Source organism: Brienomyrus brachyistius, chromosome 23, assembly GCF_023856365.1.
Source record: "Brienomyrus brachyistius isolate T26 chromosome 23, BBRACH_0.4, whole genome shotgun sequence".
NCBI lineage: Eukaryota > Metazoa > Chordata > Actinopteri > Osteoglossiformes > Mormyridae > Brienomyrus > Brienomyrus brachyistius.
This window is the reverse complement of record NC_064555.1, coordinates 16186000-16206167: the sequence shown is the minus strand read 5'-3', so window position 1 is coordinate 16206167 and position 20168 is coordinate 16186000.

Sequence of the window (20168 nt, the reverse complement as noted above, 5' to 3'; positions counted from 1 at the left end):
AATTCCAGGTGGCCTGAGACAAGGCCTACCCTGGTACGAGAAGGCACACATCGACCTAGGCCCCAAAGGGGGGTTTGTGACCCCACACACATAGATAACCAGGGAGGCCAGCACTCCAACTTTTATTGCCCAAAGCTTTAACAACCTACAGATAGCAGAGTGGATCCCCAGGGACAGGGGCCCCTCGACTTGGCACACAACCCCATCCCCCGACGTCCTGCCTTACATACCACTCACCCAGCACCCCACAGAAAGTTTCTTTTAAGTTTGGCTTTTGTATATCTGTATATGTATTTACTCTTGACTACTAATCTTAATATACAGATATGTACAGGTTATGTTCGAATGTGTCTTAACTTTTGGAGATTCTTTTTCTTTGTTTGACAAACCTTCTCCCTCCCCCCCCCCCTTTTCTTTGCCACATTCCTCGGCAACCCTTATCTGATCTTTGTATTCTACCATGCCTATCTAAGGGTAAGATGTGCTGATGACATGAGAATATGTCATATAATGTCTGTATAAAGGGTAATATCTGTTGAGGTACAACCTAAACCACCTGTACCATATACTGGTGTGAGTAAAAGAACATAACATAATAGCATAATATAAGTAATCATTAATTAATCATCACAGATGGTATTTGGTGTGAACCGCTGGGCTGGTACGGCATGTTTGGTATCAAACCGAAGGAAAATCACTCCAGTTTCCAAATCTGGTCAATGGTTACCACAAAAGTGGATATATCAAAAGTTACACCAGCCTAATGAAAATCACCATTACCAGAGAAGTCAGTCTGGTCATAAATCCCAAAAGGACTGATACCGACCCCCTTCCGAAAGCCCGCCAAATGGATGGTCAGCCATTGGTCCAGGACTCAAATTCCTGGTCACTCCTAATCACGAACCTTATGCTATAAAACCTGGCATCTCAGAACAAAGCGGAGGAGAAAAGCGGAGAAACAGGGAAGAAAAAGGAGAAACAAGCAGCGTTCTTAAAGCCCGTCGGTGAAGACCCAAAGAACTGCAACTCAGCCCAAGCTTCACCAGAAGAAAGAACCGGAGGAACTCCACTCCAACAACCGCTGCAGACACCGCGCCTCCCTGAGAGCCATCACCCATCAGCTCATCAGCCACTGCAACCAACTGCAAAGACCTCCCTCTTTCCTGCATCCAAGTAAACCAACTTCCTTTCCTTTCTAACAACCTAAACTGTCCTATTCACCTGCTATATTCCTTTAGGTTTATAATCCTTACAAACTGCTTGCTTTGCAGAACAGTTTTTCCCTTTTTAGGTTAATCATTTTAAATCTGGTCATTGCATTTTCATGATTACATCGTTTGTGTCTATTCCGTTATTCCATGTTTATTGTTTGTTAGGTGTAATGTTTGTCTTATGTTAGTTGTAGGAATAAATGCATGTCTTTTTACACAACTTCAGCCTCCGTCATTGAGTGCTCACAATAGTCCCTGCCTCTGTGCGATCTGGCTACTACGCTCTGAAACCTCTAAACTCGCCTGAAATATCGCGAGACTCTCTCTCATCGGCCGTGAGGGGAGCTTCGCTACCGATCGTTTACATTACCTGGTGACGCAGCTCGCTGGACGAGCCTACTAACCCAGGTTATTAAGCGATACTGGTTATTAATGAATCCCATTTAAGTCTCACATTAACAGATATCGGGGATTCGCAATTGAGTTTGGAGGAGCCGACCATTCGGCATAACAATTGGTTAATAATCAGCATTAAATAATAATTAATTAAAAGTTAATTAATCTCAAAACATATTGGTGGAGATATTAAAATTTACCTGAGCTAATAATTCCTACATAATTGGTGGAGGATGCGGGCACAAGGTTTAAACTTATTGTGAGCACACAATTTAAACTTTTTATGACTGAACGTACAGTTGAATAAGCGCTACAGTGAACTGGTTGGAAAAGTGGAGGATTAATCGCACTCAGGGCAATCTGAAGGCATATAAGCGGGAACATACGGGCTTAAAATAGTTATTTTTATTTCTGTTATTAGTAGTTATATTATTTTGTTTTATTTTTGGTTATTTTATTTTAGTTTATTTCGTTAAAACTGCAGTAAACCTTAACCCTATGTCTGACGAGATTCTCAGATATAGCGCGTTGTTTCCAGGATCGATTCGGACGAGTTTCTCCGTTTCCATATATCCTGGCAGAGATCTCTCTATTAGCGAACAGGAATTCTTGTTACGAGGTTCTAACCTGAATTCTGTTGCGCTTGGACTCCCTGAGATAAGACCGATAGCTTAGCTACCTATCAGGATCTTACTCATATGTGTGTGCCTGCTTTAGACAAAGCAAGTTTAACACCACTTTGCGCTGCGAGCCAAGTGTGTGTGTAATTTGGAAATTGGGAGTCTCCAGTTCTTGAGACCCGCCGTGGTTTCAGCGTCATTTGCGACGAGATATAGTGCACTCACTATTTAGATCCGTCGCCGTAACGCGAGCGCTGTCTCGCTCCAGTAATTGTTTTAAGGGGTTAAACTGCGCAAGGCGCAGAAGGCCGCAAGCGGCATGTGCATGCATTAAACGTGTGTGACACTCATTGATCGTCGGCAACCGCCTAGCTATCTCTTTGGTTACGAGTGCAGTCTGCGAACGCCACTCTAACCACTTAGAGATCAGAGCCCTGAAGGCCTGCCTGACGCCGTTTTTTTTTTTTGGTCACCAGTGACCCTACCCCTTAGGCTCACTTGCCTGGGACCCCCCACAAAGGGAGCAACGCCCCATTGAGCCTCTAGTGGTCAGTCATAGAACTACCACTCCATTTCGAAATTGCGCTTCTAGTGGTCAGGCATAGAATTACCACTCAATTTTGAAATTGCGCTTCTAGTGGCAAGCCATAGCAGTGCCACTCCATTGAAATTGCACCTCTAGTGGTCAGCCATAGTAGGTTAACATCTGAGTTGGGCCTCTGGTGGTCATCTGCGGTAATACCAACACGCATAATTGGACACACAGGTTCTTGCCTGAAAGCCTTAATCAACTTTTTAATTAACTTGATTACAACACATTAACATCTAATTAGGTTATTGCTGCATAACTAATTGATGTTTTCAATTGAATAAGAATCACAACTCATTGGGTTTGATTTCTGTTTTATCTTTTTGATTTATTTTAAGTCTTATTTCACTTTAGGCTTTTATTCACTCCCTGTCCCCCAACAAGGGTACTTGCATAGAAGTTCAACCATTATTAACAACAGTCAACATACACAATCACATCGGAGAGTCGTTTGGGTCTGATCAGTTGAGCTCTTCCTGTGCTAGGTGCCTACCATTCGCTCTCTGTTGGTTGAGCTTGTCTGTGGCTCTGCTGTCACTGCTTGCGATCATACAGTTTGTCAGAACCGAAGGGGAGTTCTCAGCAATTGGACGCCCAAAAGCGTGCCAGCCCGGCTGCACCCACTGACTCATTAAGGGCAAGGCTGACAGGTACCTCAGGCGATCATTACAACTTTTGAGCAGGACCTCGTCTAGGGTGAGTTCTGAGAACGGCCCTAGCTTGGACTCTCACTAGGGTGGGTGATACCTGAAGGCTAGTTTGCCAGCCTTGGTCGAGTCAGGTCTCAGGTAGTGCAGCCGATAAGCTGAGCCCCACCTGGGTTGTCTCAGTTGTGCATACAGAACACCCCCTTCCAAGTTGACATTGCTGGGGATCGGGGGAGTGGGAGCCGGACTCAGGCCTGCTTGGCTGGGATTGAGCTTGTGGGACGTGCCCCGTTCAGGAGGGACACCTGACAGCGTTCAAACCTCTCCACCTGCATCACTAGCTTAACACCGCAACAATTCGGATAGGGACAAGTAAAGCAGAACCTGTTAGTGGTCCCCCTTCCGGTCAAAGCGGAGTTGTTCAACAGAGCCCAACCCAGGGGTAATCTGATCTGCAACAGCAAGCTAAGTTTGAATGCAGTCCCATTGCTTTTGAAGCTCTTGCTTCCCACTTTCTATTCCCAACTTCTCCTGTCATCTTCTGACACTGTCAGTAGTCACAGACCGACAATTTCCTGGATAAGGTTTTACCTTTTACCCCTGACTAGGGCATCTCTCAAGCCCTAGAGTAACTCACACTGTTCTAACCTGCAACAACTTCTCCCAGGGAGCAATTTTTGTTTGTTTATTTTGTCGTGGGTAACTATTCCCGTGGTTCACTACACCCTTCCAGTTACCCAGTGACAGGCCCCAGTTCTACTTAATTTTATTTTGTTGGTTTTATTTGTTCACCCAGATTTAGGTGTCAGGTCACCCACCTAGACAACCCCCAGTCTGAGTGTAACAGATTTCTGCGGCCACCCTGCAGTTGACCGAGTCACAATGATCCACATGGAAAGCCCCCTCAACCAGTGGAAAGATTTGGGTACCTGGCCTGATGTTGTGACTTCCGACTTCCTGCCCAGTCATGCCGATCTCATACGGTCCAAAGCAGCTGACCAAATTGAGGACGACATCGCTGAACTAATGGCCATGCCACCCACTCAGAAATGCGGGAGTAAAAGGCTAACCAAAGTACTCGGCTCCCTCACACACAAACTTCTAGCCAGGCTGAAGATAAATGAAAAGGAAACTTCCCGTCTCCAGCAAAGGGTGCAAGCACTCCAACAGCAGGAGAGAGACACCCAACAACTTCTGGCTGAGACACAGCGAGATGCGGCCCAAGCTCAACATCGCATTGAGAACTTCGAGCAAGAACTCCAACAAAGAAGGTCTCCGTCCCATGAGGAAGAGGATACAGAAGAAGGCAAGATTCCTCAAACAAGCAAAAAGCTACAACAGGCCTTGGAAGAGCTCAGAGCTAAAGCTGACCAGCAAGAACAGCAAGCCAGAGCCACCAAAGAGAACCTCGAAGCCAGACTGGACCAGGCCGAAACACTGTTGGACGGAGCCCACACAGAGCTCAAGAACAAGGATGCTCGGATCCAGACCCTGGAAAACCATCTGGCTGAGGCACAGAGATGCCTGCACAAGCTGAATCACCAGCTAATCAGCTCCCAAGAACAGCTCACCGATGCCAGAACGAAACATCGAGCTGAGACAGAAGAGATTGACCGGATGAGACAAGAACTAATACAGGCATATGAGGTAACGTCAGAATTTGGAGCCTCCTACAATTCAGTGATGGCACCAACTTCCTCTCCGACAGTGCTGTTTCCCCCAAGGCACTCAGACCACGTTCAAGGGACTTCTCATCGGGACAAGTTACCTCCTTGCCCATCACCGGACCTTGAGGAACCAAGCGCCTGGAAGGTCTCTCTCAAAGAAGGCACCCCAGATGAAACAGGTGTACTGAAGCGATACCAACACCGGGTTACCACAAAGGAGCTTGATAAAGTAGCTCGGAATATCGACATGTTTACGCCTAACCCCATGGGGGGCCACGACATTCATACCTACCTCCAAGACATTGACTTTCACCTCCAAAGACTGGACAGTGTGACCAATGAGGACAGAGTCTACCTCATCAGGATCACATCCAGCCTGGAGGTCCGCAGCTTCCTGGATCGACAGCCCAGTCGAATCAAGGCCAACTCCAAGCTGCTACACGAAGCACTGATTCAAGAGTTTGCCGATCCTGAGTCGGAACAAGGTATCAGTGTCGCCTTGGATGTCAAACAGAGCAGACAAGAGACTCCCCAAGCCTACTACAATCGCCTTCGTCGGGCATATTTTGGGTCCAAAAATGAGGCAGACATGGAAGAAGATGCAACCTTCAAGGCTCTCTTCCTTCAGAATCTCCACCCAACCTTAAATCACTACCTTGGGCTCATGGCTTGTCCCCACACCATGACAAGTCAACAACTACGAGACCTTGCAATCAAGGCATACCACAAACAAAGAGCAGCAGCCGAGAAAGCAACTAAAGCGACGGCAGTGCTAAATCTTGGCATTACAGACTCCAACCTGGCATTGGAAGGTGGCCACCCTCATCCGCAACCACCAATCCATGACCGAGGTTGGACAGCAGCAAGCCACAGTGAGCGTTACCCTGGTCCGCCTCCACAGCAGTTGAAGACCCGGCCAGACCGGTGGGAGGCACAGCGCTCTCTTAACCAAGGGAAACCAAGACCCACAGAGCCTTGGAATAAGCGGGGAGATCGGCTAGGAAGCCAGTTCTCTAATCCAAGCTCTCCACTAAGTTCCCGACGGAATCAACCGCGGAACTGGAAAGACAGGAGGAAAAGTTATGAACCAGACTTGAAGCCTGGACAAACCACGGAGAAAGATGAGTGGGTTCTACTCCAGTTGCTGCGTGATTTCTTTGCTCAGCATCCCCTCAAGGGTCAAGAGGACTTTCGGAAGAAAGATCCAAAATGACTAGGACTGAAGCACAAAACACGCACGACCCCACAATCCTCACCAGAACCCAAACCAGACAATGCCCCCAGACTCCCTTGGATGTCAGCCCTAAGTAACACTCAACAGCCATCAGCTTTCCCTACCAGAGATATTGGAACAACTGAAGACGTCCCACCTCAACTAGAAAAAGCTGCCGACTCAGGCCTGGTAAGAGCACCTGATGTTGCCGTCACCAACACAGAGCTCGATCAAGAGGAGGAGCCCCCACCAGCACCTGGCAACGCTGTCCTAGTTGTGTGCCGTGACTCAGAAGAGCACCACCCCTACTGTGGTGAGGCCTCACCAATTCCTGGCCAGGCCCTTGTGCCACAGCTCCTGGGAGATCTGGTGGAAAGGGGGGTAGCCAAGAAATTCTACCTCTCCATCACCCTGGAAGATGTTCTCACCCTGGAGGCCCTCATCGACACTGCAGCAGACATCACCCTAATGTCAGCCAGTCTTTTCTGCCAAGTGCAGCACCTAGCCGCCCAGAAGAACAAAACCCTCCAGCCGAGGAAATGCTCTTTGGACGTACTGGCGTATTCACCAGTGGGCACCAGGATGGATCACATGATACCCCTCAATTGGTCCATCGGTCCCATGAATGTAATGCACCCAGTATACATTTCCCAACTTGAGTCCATTCCTCTCCTCATTGGGAAAGATTTGCTGAACCGGTTCGAGCCGATGTTAGACTTCCAATGTCTGAAAATTTGGGCTCAAGTTATAGAACCACTGCCACTGTGGAAACCTGACGCAGCCACACAGGAATGTCAAACCCTGGCTGCATCCTCAGACCTCACTCCACACCATGGAGAGTACCCAGCTGGAGATCAGAATCGTGACACGAGAGACCCATGCCAGCACCATGACTCCTTCCTGTGTAGGCTGGACCCTACCTCAGGATCCTTCAGCCCCAAGATCAGGAAAGGCATATGGCTCCAAGGCATGGAAGTCACAGATGTGGTAATGACCATGGGGGTAGAAAAATATCCAGTGACAGAAGGGACTGTATGTGACATGGAGCTTGCTGGTGACCAACACCTGACAATCCATGCTATAACTGCCCAGCCTGACACAGTACAGTCACCCAGCTGCCACTACTATTCTCGGGAGGGACCAGCAGCACCCAGCATTTTGGACACGCCGACGCCAATGGAACCGTCGCAACACCACTACGTTGATGAGAATGTCTCTCAAGACATGATCACCATTTATGTAGATGGACGCGCATTCAAACAAAAGGGGACCCTGAAAGCTAGAGCAAGCATTCTGGGGCTCAACGACGACCTCGTCCCACCACAACAGCTCAAGCTCTGTCCTCACACATCGCAGTATGCGAAGCTGGCAACAATCTTAATCGCCCGGGAGGTGGCCTCCGAACATGGAGTAGAGTACCTGCTGATCTGCAAAGACTCCAGCTATACACGTCTCAGCTTCATGTGCTATCTCCCTCACTGGACACAGAATGGCTTCAAGACATCAGGGAACAAGCCAGTCAAACACCATGACCACACGGATGCACTTGCCAAAGCAGGAGCACTGCATGGTGATTCATGGGAGTTTTGTCCCCTCCCACCCACCCACGCTGTCCAGATCGTCACCCGCAGTCACAGCCGAGCATCTGCCCCACCGCCAACGATTTCACTGTTGGAACTTTCCCCTCAGGTTTCCTACTCCGACATCGTCTCCCTCCAGCCCACTGATTCTGTGCTCAGCACGGTCTTCGATCACCTCCGCGACCCCGCTGCGAACTCGATCTCCACAACTGACCAAGAATCCCTGCCTGACCTCCATCACCTGATGACGGCTTTATCCTCTCTTCATCTTGCCGAGGGCGTACCTCTTCATGTCCCTGATGCCCACACTTCACCACGGCTCGTGGTCCCTCAGGCACAAAGGGGGGTCATGCTACTGTACGCCCACGACGCACCCTGTGCAGGCCACCGCAATGCCAAAACAACCTATGAGGCACTTAGTCAAGTAGCCTACTGGCCTAACATGCGACAGGATGTGACGGAATATGTGAAAGGATGTCTGGTCTGCTGCCAATTCCAACCAAAAGAAGGACAACTTTTCCAGTTCAAATCTCCCCAAAACCCCCAAGAGAGAAGAACAAAGAGGAAGGGAAGGAGAGAAGGTCACAGATAGGGTAGACCAATGTGGTGGGCTTGACTACTGATATCTGGGTGATCTTGATGTTTTTGTTTATCTGTTTGTTTGTTTTGATAACTTCTCATTTTCTTTGGTTGTTGTTTTTGGTAAGGACCTGGGGTGGCTCACGCGTGCCCGGGAAATTACTGAAGAGGATCCGGTTTTGCATTTTCTTGTCACGTTTGTTTCTTTACAATTGTCCTCTGGCCGAGAATTGTTGCCACTATATCTTTTTCCTGTCCCCTTTGCACAAGGGTGCACCACACTCCAAATCAGTCTTGACTCACCCCCTCACTCCTAATCCGGTCCTTATTTTCTATCCCCTTACCACTAGGATGACGCTGCCCTGCTACTAGCGTTACTCAGCCAGGAGGGGTGAGGCCCCAGTCCAAGAGGGCATCCCCTGGGCCTCCGTCAGGCATTGTCTTCCGGGAACAGCCCGGTCTCTTGATTACTAACTGTTGTACCCACATACAGCGAGTATTCGTCTGACGATGTCGACCGAGCCCATTACCTCCATGAGAGACGCCAAACGAGTGGGACAGGTGTCCGATGGACCCAGGATGCCATGCATCATGCTGCCGTGGACACTACCCACATGCTGGAGCAGTTACCCAACGACCGTGAACCAAGCTGAGTCCAATCGACTGCCCGAGAGGTTCCTGGACGCCTTGCTGGGAGCTGCGGCACCCTGTTCGACAGAGGGTTCACCACTCCTTGCTGTCCCAGAAGCCAGGGGCCAGCCCTTGCGCCTCCTCCCTGTCCATCCAGTCACTGTACCACCCAGAGTGCCGAACAACGGGAACTTTCATGTGCCTCGTTGCATGTGGATGATCCTGTTTCAACTTCCGTCGCCTGAATGATGGCAATGCCATCATCAGCCGAAAGGGGGGATATGTAGGATCACACATGCACATATCACAAAGCTTAAATTCCAGGTGGCCTGAGACAAGGCCTACCCTGGTACGAGAAGGCACACATCGACCTAGGCCCCAAAGGGGGGTTTGTGACCCCACACACATAGATAACCAGGGAGGCCAGCACTCCAACTTTTATTGCCCAAAGCTTTAACAACCTACAGATAGCAGAGTGGATCCCCAGGGACAGGGGCCCCTCGACTTGGCACACAACCCCATCCCCCGACGTCCTGCCTTACATACCACTCACCCAGCACCCCACAGAAAGTTTCTTTTAAGTTTGGCTTTTGTATATCTGTATATGTATTTACTCTTGACTACTAATCTTAATATACAGATATGTACAGGTTATGTTCGAATGTGTCTTAACTTTTGGAGATTCTTTTTCTTTGTTTGACAAACCTTCTCCCCCCCCTTTTCTTTGCCACATTCCTCGGCAACCCTTATCTGATCTTTGTATTCTACCATGCCTATCTAAGGGTAAGATGTGCTTATGACATGAGAATATGTCATATAATGTCTGTATAAAGGGTAATATCTGTTGAGGTACAACCTAAACCACCTGTACCATATACTGGTGTGAGTAAAAGAACATAACATAATAGCATAATATAAGTAATCATTAATTAATCATCACAGATGGTATTTGGTGTGAACCGCTGGGCTGGTACGGCATGTTTGGTATCAAACCGAAGGAAAATCACTCCAGTTTCCAAATCTGGTCAATGGTTACCACAAAAGTGGATATATCAAAAGTTACACCAGCCTAATGAAAATCACCATTACCAGAGAAGTCAGTCTGGTCATAAATCCCAAAAGGACTGATACCGACCCCCTTCCGAAAGCCCGCCAAATGGATGGTCAGCCATTGGTCCAGGACTCAAATTCCTGGTCACTCCTAATCACGAACCTTATGCTATAAAACCTGGCATCTCAGAACAAAGCGGAGGAGAAAAGCGGAGAAACAGGGAAGAAAAAGGAGAAACAAGCAGCGTTCTTAAAGCCCGTCGGTGAAGACCCAAAGAACTGCAACTCAGCCCAAGCTTCACCAGAAGAAAGAACCGGAGGAACTCCACTCCAACAACCGCTGCAGACACCGCGCCTCCCTGAGAGCCATCACCCATCAGCTCATCAGCCACTGCAACCAACTGCAAAGACCTCCCTCTTTCCTGCATCCAAGTAAACCAACTTCCTTTCCTTTCTAACAACCTAAACTGTCCTATTCACCTGCTATATTCCTTTAGGTTTATAATCCTTACAAACTGCTTGCTTTGCAGAACAGTTTTTCCCTTTTTAGGTTAATCATTTTAAATCTGGTCATTGCATTTTCATGATTACATCGTTTGTGTCTATTCCGTTATTCCATGTTTATTGTTTGTTAGGTGTAATGTTTGTCTTATGTTAGTTGTAGGAATAAATGCATGTCTTTTTACACAACTTCAGCCTCCGTCATTGAGTGCTCACAATAGTCCCTGCCTCTGTGCGATCTGGCTACTACGCTCTGAAACCTCTAAACTCGCCTGAAATATCGCGAGACTCTCTCTCATCGGCCGTGAGGGGAGCTTCGCTACCGATCGTTTACATTACCTGGTGACGCAGCTCGCTGGACGAGCCTACTAACCCAGGTTATTAAGCGATACTGGTTATTAATGAATCCCATTTAAGTCTCACATTAACAGATATCGGGGATTCGCAATTGAGTTTGGAGGAGCCGACCATTCGGCATAACAATTGGTTAATAATCAGCATTAAATAATAATTAATTAAAAGTTAATTAATCTCAAAACATATTGGTGGAGATATTAAAATTTACCTGAGCTAATAATTCCTACACCATGTATGTACATGAACATGCAAGAAATCATAAAACCTGATGACATTATCAAGTAGGGGCGGTATGGTGGTACCTCACACTGTTGCCTCACACCTCTGGGACCCGGGTTCGAGTCTCCGCCTGGGTCACATGTGTGTGGAGTTTGCATGTTCTCCCCATGTCATCGTGGGGTTTCCTCCGGGTACTCCGGTTTCCCCCCACAGTCCAAAAAACATGCTGAGGCTGATTGGAATTGCTAAACTGCCCGTAGGTGTGCATGCATGAGTGAATGGTGTGTGAGTGTGCCCTGCGATGGGCTGGCCCCCCATCCTGGGTTGTTCCCTGCCTCGTGCCCATTGCTTCCGGGATAGGCTCTGGACCCCCCGCGACCCAGTAGGATAAGCGGTTTGGAAAATGGATGGATGGATGGACATTATCAAGTTGTAAATTTAAGACTGATAGAAAAAAAGATATATAAACTAGGCATCCAATACTGCGTTTCCTCCACTACAGATGAGTAGTATTTGGTTCTACATCATTCCTACCACATGGTAGAGCCAATTGCCTGTCCATCCTCCCATGGGCCATTTGCCATGATGTCCTGGCTGATTACAGCCCTGCCACTTTGTTGTTTGACCATCTGTACACTTTGGGGTGGAACAATGTGCTTCTGAAACCCAGCAGGGCCAGATAATGCGACAGGCGAAAGCTGGACACGGACTGCAGCAACGGCTGGAACTTTGCATTGATATATTGTACTCAATTTCAAGACCCATTTCAACAAAAAACAAAAACATTTACTTTTTCAGATGAATAACACTGTACAAGGTTTTGTTTAGTTTTTTTTCCATCCCTGGGTTTGTTTCATATCCACACACACAAGCTCTGTACGCCTCCAACAAAACATCACTTGCCACTTCCAAAAAGACTACAAATTCTGTTCTGTTATTTTTTGCAGTGACAAAGATAAGATTCTGTTAACATACACGAGCCACAAAACCATGCAGAAGATCACCATGTCTGTGCGTGGGCTTTACAGAAATTTTACTCCAGAATTCTGTGCCTCTTGTACATTGGAAATGATCCATGCCTAGCTTTCAAGAACTGCTGGAGAGATACAGTATACTCTGTTAAATCTGTGTGATACTTACAATCTACAGTATAGGCAAAGGGGTAAGTAAGTTAATGTGCTTGTTGATTAAATGGATTTCTTGGTTTTGGGGTAGATAGCTTTACTTCAACCAGAAACTTCTTGAAGATGCTTCTGTGTTTGTCTGTGCCGCACTGTGATAACAGATCAAAGTATTTAGCAGATTTTCCCCCGCATAGAACATGTTCATTGATCTGAAGTTCATCTGGACTCTGAGAACAGCCTCTTTGAGAAGTGCTTTGGTTGGCTTTCCACCAAAGAGGAACGAGTTAATGCCGGTTTCTCGTCTATTTTAATCTGCTCTTACCCTCGCTGGTTACAGCCCTTGGCTCCATTCCACCATCCTCCTGGAGAATTCCACCTCTGCTGAGATAATGATACTGCTCATCATAAATCCATTACATCTACTCATGTTAATATTGCGACATGGCCGGCCGCTCCCACTGTGCATGCCGTACTTATTCGTACGGGGAAGCAAGATGTGTCGCTGAGCACCATTAGGCAACGTTTGTTAATCGCGTCAAAAGATGCAGACAAAATCATACCCCATGCACACTCACATGGAGATTTTGTGGGTTTGCACATCATTTATTTGAGACATTACCCTGACAATCTTTGCACAGTTCTTATTCATACTTCTCTCTTAAGTTTGTCTATTAATGTCCAAATACCTTTTGCTGTTTAAAATGTGTGTATTCATATACTGCAATTTTCTTTGTGATTAATGAAGTGTCTGTCACATTAGACAGATTTTCTGTCTATATAATGTACTGGCACTTTCAAACCCAAGGTCTGCTCCTCACATACAAGGTCTGGCCATACTTGAGAGTAAATTTATGACAAAACAGCATCCATATACAATACCAGTCAAAAGTCTGGACACCCCTGCTTTCAAAGCATTTGTCTCTTGTAGCTATGCTATTCACCTTATTGCATAAGGCCTCAAGTAATACACATCAAGTTATGCAATGACCTAGAAAAGTGCTGAACATTTCAAAAGTTCTCTCAAATTTTAGGCTTTTCAAAATAGCCCCCTTTACTTTGATGACATCATTGCAGACTCTCGGCATTCTTCCAACCATCTCCCAGATGGAGAAGCTTCCCAGCAGACTACAACAGTGCTGATGGAGGATCCACAAGTTCTGGGCACATGTTGCCTACCTTCATTCTTACTCTTCGATCCAACTCATCCCAAACTAGCTCTATAGGGAATAAGTCAGGGGATTGTGGGGGCCAGGTCATCTGTCACAACACATCTTTCCTTCTTCACAAGATACCACCACACTTGCATAACCTGGAGGTGTGCTTTGAGTTGTTATCTGGTTGAAAGACAAATGATTCAGTAGACCTTCACAGCCTTTTGACAGATACTGTAGCTCTACATTAATTTTATATGTAGAACGGGATTTGGTTATATAGTCAAAATAATTATGCATGCTTTATTACTCTTTAAGGACTCTCTCCAAGGAGGTAGCTGCACCAACTATCACCGGTATGAAACACCTGATTCATTTCGAACAATCCTCAACATCACGTAGAAGGAAATAAGGTATAGTGCTGATATTCAAGAAGAAGAATGTTTTCCATGTTTCTTGGCAGAAGAAATTTTGCAGTGGGTGAAGCATCACTGCAGAGCTTGATCAGGAAAATTTAGAGAGAGAAAGCATGAAAGACATTCTTTGGTCAAACAGGATGGCAGTACCTCAAATCTGTGGCTAAAGTGTGAGGGGATGCAGTGCCCACACCATTGCACGGAAAAGCTTTTAGACCATTAGCATGGCATGTACAGCTGTCGAACAAGGTGACATCCAAGAATATCAAAGCTAAATCTTCAAAAGTAAACACATGACCGAGAATCATTTATTAATAATATTGCTTAAGACAAATACAACATTGTATTTGACTAAACAAAAAAAGAGCCACTGGAGACCCATTTTATACATTTCATATGCAGTTCTACTAGAATTCTGTCAATTACAATAATTGCTTATTTTAAAATGCAGTGCAGAAGTTGAATATAATTGATCAAGTTGCCTTCAGACTTGGTCATTTGCGCTTAGATAACCTTCCATCAATAACTATCACAGTAACTGGTGATTGAATATAGTTTACAAAAGACTGGGAAAATCAGAGCAGCTGGATTGGATTTTGGGAGGTTTGTAACATTACAGTAAATGGGAAGGGGAACAAAGATCAGCATAAAACCGTAGAAATTACAGTGGATGTCGCAGCAGTCTAAATGTTAATATGCATATTTGGAGTTCTCCTGAAGAGGGCTAAAAACAGGATAAATACAAACAGTATATTTAATACCAAACAGTGAACACAGGAACAAAATAGTCTGCATTACAGGGGAAGTTAGAGCAAGAGCCATGAAACTCTGAGGTCGACAGAAGAGAATTAGGCAAGAGATATGCGAGGAAAAAGGTGCTCATGAATAATAAATTAGCTAATTTCCAATATGCAAAGGGAGGCGTGACGACAGACAGGAGTGTGTTACTGGCAGGTTTAGCTGAATTTTCAGTTAGGTGCTGCTTGGAACATGAGCCACGGGTGGGGATTTGGGTGAGGTGTGTGACTGGGGGGGGGAGTAAGCCTTTGTACCTGTGATCCGAAGATTGCTGGCTCCAATAGCATCTGTGGCAGAATAATCACATCTTTGTTGGACCCTTGAGCAAGATCCTTAATCCCCCCCCTCCTCCAAAACAGGAGAGCAAAATGGGATGTGTGAAAAGATGTGTTCCAACATGCTTGTGCAAAGAAAGCTTTGCTTTCATACATAAAACCTTCATACACTTTTACCATTCTGAAGAATTTAAAATGATTGCTTCACCATCAAGTTTAAAAAGGGCATAGAAGCACAACCTCATGTTAGCCATTTAAGGGATGGTCCACCGCAGGACATGCAATGTCTGATTCGTTTATCGCCTCCAAATTGGCTCATGCGTCCAACGTTGTCATTTGAAGTTGTGCCCCTTCAGCGTCATGCATTATTTACGCCGTCTGGAACCATGCATTGGAACTCGATCACACATGCGACCACTGCCATCCTACACCAACGCGGAGAGTCTTGCCAGTAAAATGCACAGTCTCCCATTTCACAGGGAGTGAAGAGAGCAGAGACAGTGAGTAAGCAGAGGGACGCTCAAGCATGTGTAGAAAAGGCATCTACACGCCTCGGGAAATGTAACCATCATTTGATGATGCTGCAGGTGGTTGAAAGACGGAGTGTATCAGATACACAGATGGTCAGGGCGACGGGATCAGCTTAAAAAAGGAAGTAGCACACCTGCTGGGGAAAGTATTTAGTTGGAAACACTGCAGAAAGAATGCATCGGTTTTCAAACAGTCACTGTATAATACAGCGATCTGAGAAGAAACCCGTTCGGAAATGTCCGGAACGAAACGAAAAATAAATTCTTAACCTAGACATTTCTTATTCTCTCAGCTGTAAGTCTAATTCTAAAATATTGGAATCTATGGTTTCATTTCCACATCAATTAAAATAAACTTAATTGGCACATGGATTGGTTTAGACGCTATCTGTCTGCCCTACAGTGCACTGCATGGATGTCGTTGGCTTGTCCCCCAACATGACGTGCCGGCATAAATCCAGCCCCCCCCCCCCTTTAATTGCCCAAACCCAAAATCCCTGTCAGAATCTGGCTACCTTCAAGATCCAAACCAGCAGGGTGTGGAGTCTCATCCCAAGACACCCCTGCAACATACAGCTATTAGGAACCACGGAGATGAAGATTCACCGTTATGACATAGATCACATTTATCAACACTTAACTCAGTATCTGTGATATAGATTTTACATTCGTGTAACGATGTTATGCAACATACAAAGCCATGATCAATAAAGGCCAAGAAATAAAGTTTATCCAAAGGAAGGTAAAGATACACATTTTTATATTTCCGTTGTAACTAAAATCCAAACCTAATAATGTAGGCATGTGTGTTGGTCTCAAACAGCTTCTCTGCTGAGATTCTTCACGCAGTACAATGCATAGAATGTACAGAGAGTAGAGAATGATGTTATGAACACACACATCTAGGCAACGGAATTCCAGTGGCTGAAGACACCTCGTTAATGAGCGAGGCCAGGAGAGATTGCCCGAACTTGTTAACGCTAACAAGTGCAAAAATAGCAGCTCAATACAAGGGTATGGAGAATGGCTTCTACCCTTTAAGTGGTTTTGTAGAAAAGAGTGGGTACTAGTTGGTGTACCTAATAAAGCGGGCAATGAGTGTGTGTATAAACAAATTCATATGCATCTTATGGTTAAGTGTGTGTGTTAGCATTACGCGGAGGGGAATGGAGCTCAGGTCAGGAATCAAGTGGAAGAACTCAGAGACAATTCCAGTCTTGCATGGACAGAAGAATCCATAAACATCCATGGGAAACACATTTAGATGGCAAACAATGAGCTGTAGCAATGTTCTCATCCTGGCAATAAATCATAGCCCCCTGATGCCTTGAGAGGGAGGGAAATGTCGCCCCTAGGGCCTCTGAGCTCTGACCTCCAGGGCGCTAAGCACCTGCTAATACTATTATACTATTAATAATGCAATACCAGTCATTTTACAGAGGTTATAGGGATTCAGGAAAGATGAAATTTTGGTCGTCCTTGCAACTGTTCATTGACTACTGACAAACTGTGCAGTTTATGATACAGTAGTCAGTCTTCATGTTTACATTTTTAAGCTCAAAAATGCGATACTAATTAGGGGGGAGTGATGTAACCAGATGTGCAGGGCTTGGCAGGACCTGACAATTCTGTTCTAGAACATTCACTACAGTGGTTTGGCGGCACTATTCTGCACAGAGCTTCAGGAAGTCCTGGCGGACGCCAGATTGGTTCCCTGTCTCGCACAATTCTGCTCTCTTCAGTGTCATGGATTTTGGGGGATTAAAACAATTTTTTAAAATTAATTTACATACTCAAAATGTTAGTAAACCATCATGAAGTACGCAGTAATATTACAGTATGATTTTACTATGAGAATCAGAACTTTAATTCTGGAGGAAATCATTTTTTGTTAAAACCGCTCGGAAGACAGGAAAAAGGTGCACAAGGCAGGATACACAAAGTACATACAGAATACTCCTTTTTAAATTTGAGATTGTTTAATGGTTTGCGCTACAAGGTTTTTCCACAATTCAAACAAAACACACTTGTCAGGTGCACGGTTCCCTTTTTAGTAACGCGAACACAGACGAGGCTTTTAAAGTGAAACATCTTAATGCATCATGTTACATAATTATAAGCAAAGGAAAAGGCATGCGAATGCAAGCACTCAAACAGGCGCATTTTCAGTTCCAGCACGAGTTGTCAAGTTATTCTTGCTGCAGAGAAAATACCGAACAAGAGCTTTACTACATCAGGCCACATTAGACTTTCCGCTCGTGAAAATATTTTCCCCCCCGAGATTGATTTCAGACCTGCCATCTGATTGTTAAAACACCCCCCCTCCAAAGTGAAATCTGATGTACCTTCATATTAAGAGAAGTTGACATAGGAATCACATTTACTGCAAGTAGCACTTCCTAATTTCACAACTGATATTTCTTGCACTAATTAAAATGAGCTACAATTTATATACATATCATACGGTACATCCTTCAGCTTACACTACCCATGAATTATACTTCGGTTTGGTGGCGCAAGTCGTTACCTTGGAGGTCAATCACCCCCATTAGACCTCCTGCGAGAACCAGGGATTCAGTAACAGAGGGCAATAAGAGGACAAGATCCACTATCGGGTATGACTTCATTTGGCCATGTGACACAGCTAAATCAAAATCAATTAAAAAAAAAAACCAAAATACACCAATCTGTGATGGTAGGATGTGCTGTCGCTCGATGGATTTACTCCCTTATTCGTTCACAGGGTTCAAACTAGCAACCTTCTGAATACAGGCCAGAAGGCTAACCTCCCGAGCCACACACACACACACAGCATTTATTTTATAGATGGACAGGCGGGGAGAGAGTCATGTTCAATGGTTCTGCTGACACAGTAGAACACCAACAGCTACTCCAGTGTTCCTTACGTCAAACCCAGCTCATGCGCAATGCAAAGGACCCATCTCAATAATCAGCTATTCCCACATATCATGATAAACACTGGAAATGGAGCCGGGTGATAGCTGGCACACGACCCCTGTTTGCCCGCAGAGTAAATCTGTAGCAGTGACACGGAGCACATAACAATCTGGAACATTCCCTGTAACCAACAAACACAAGCAAAACGGTTCTCACTCGGTTGCAGTCCCTGGTGCAGCCAAAGGCTTCCCTAGTCTGCTGTGTAATCCTTATCTGCAAGGCCATATTTAATTTCACATATTTTTAGTGGGTGAATGAATTTACTAAATGTGAGACCCAAGCAAAGCTTCCACATGAAAAGCATACAGTATTTTGTTATGTAAGGCCGGTTCCTGCAGTGTAATGTGTAGGTCAATGAGAGGTCAGGTGTACTGTGTCTCGCTACATGTGTCCACAATGGGACAGTCTGTATGCAGGTTTTTGGGGTTAACCTTTGGGTTAGCTGTTCGAACCCAGGTGTGAAGAATCTTTAGCCAATCAGTCCTCTAATTAGTAATCTAATTAGGGAGTTGTAGCAAAAACCACCACACAGTCGCATAAAAAGCAAGGACAAACCTGAGCACGTGCACATGCAGGCAGCAACATCAGTGACTGGGCCAGGGATCACAGAACTGAAGGACACTTTGTACAGGGCAGGTGAGCGAGCAGACAAGAGGCACCTGGGGTAATCCACACGAGGGCTTTAACGAGATTAAAGACTAAACAGCCAACAGGTCTGGCTCATTAGAGCCACACGAGAGAGAGACCGAGGGGTGTGAGACCTACATGATGTATAGCCTACTGCACTTCTAGGCTATACAGAAGCCTTGTTTTTTTAGTAGAAAGAGTGCATTACAAAATAATATTATAAAATAAGTAGAGTAAATACATAAATACAAATGCTGAGGTACCTAAATATGAATACTACACCGATTTACTTCCAGAACTCCAACCTAAAATCATACACCAACATTAACACAGCTTCCTTTAGCTGCCTAAAATGGCACTGTACTGTACTATATATCAAATCCATCTCTGCTGGTCATTCAAGCTGCATAAATAGTGATAGTAATTACATACAGAAATTGACAAAATTGATCAATAGTGAAATATTCATGTTTGTAACGTGCCTGGCCTAGTTTTAAGCAGGATTTAAATCACGAGAACACCTGTACTTCACAGATGCATACTGCCAGCCCGCTAGGACTGGCTGTACGTAAATATACTTAGTGTGTATTAAATGGCCAAACTCAGGCGTGAAGGATGAATGCGAAAGAGGCAGAAAGCTCAGACCCTAACTTCCGAGCGACATCCCGGTTTGAATGTTTTACGATGTGTTGGACAGGAAAGCGATTCCTCACCGCTGGCAGTCATGACTGCTGGGAAATTGCTGCATATTTACACAACAATGGTGTAAATAGATGCACTCATGCATGAACTGCGTCCTGCATGTGCCTGCGTCGATAACGGATGCCCGCCTGCGTGGGCGCCGTCCTTCACGGCGCTTCTGCGGCGGGCGAGGTGGCGAGGCCGCGGTCGGGCCCCCGCGTCCGGATCTCACAGCTCCTCCTCATTTACACGGGAATCATATCCCCGGTATCACGCTCAAATCCAATTGCAGTGAAAGTAAATTACCATCTATTCAATCTGAGGGCTGAATTAAAATGCATTACGGAGC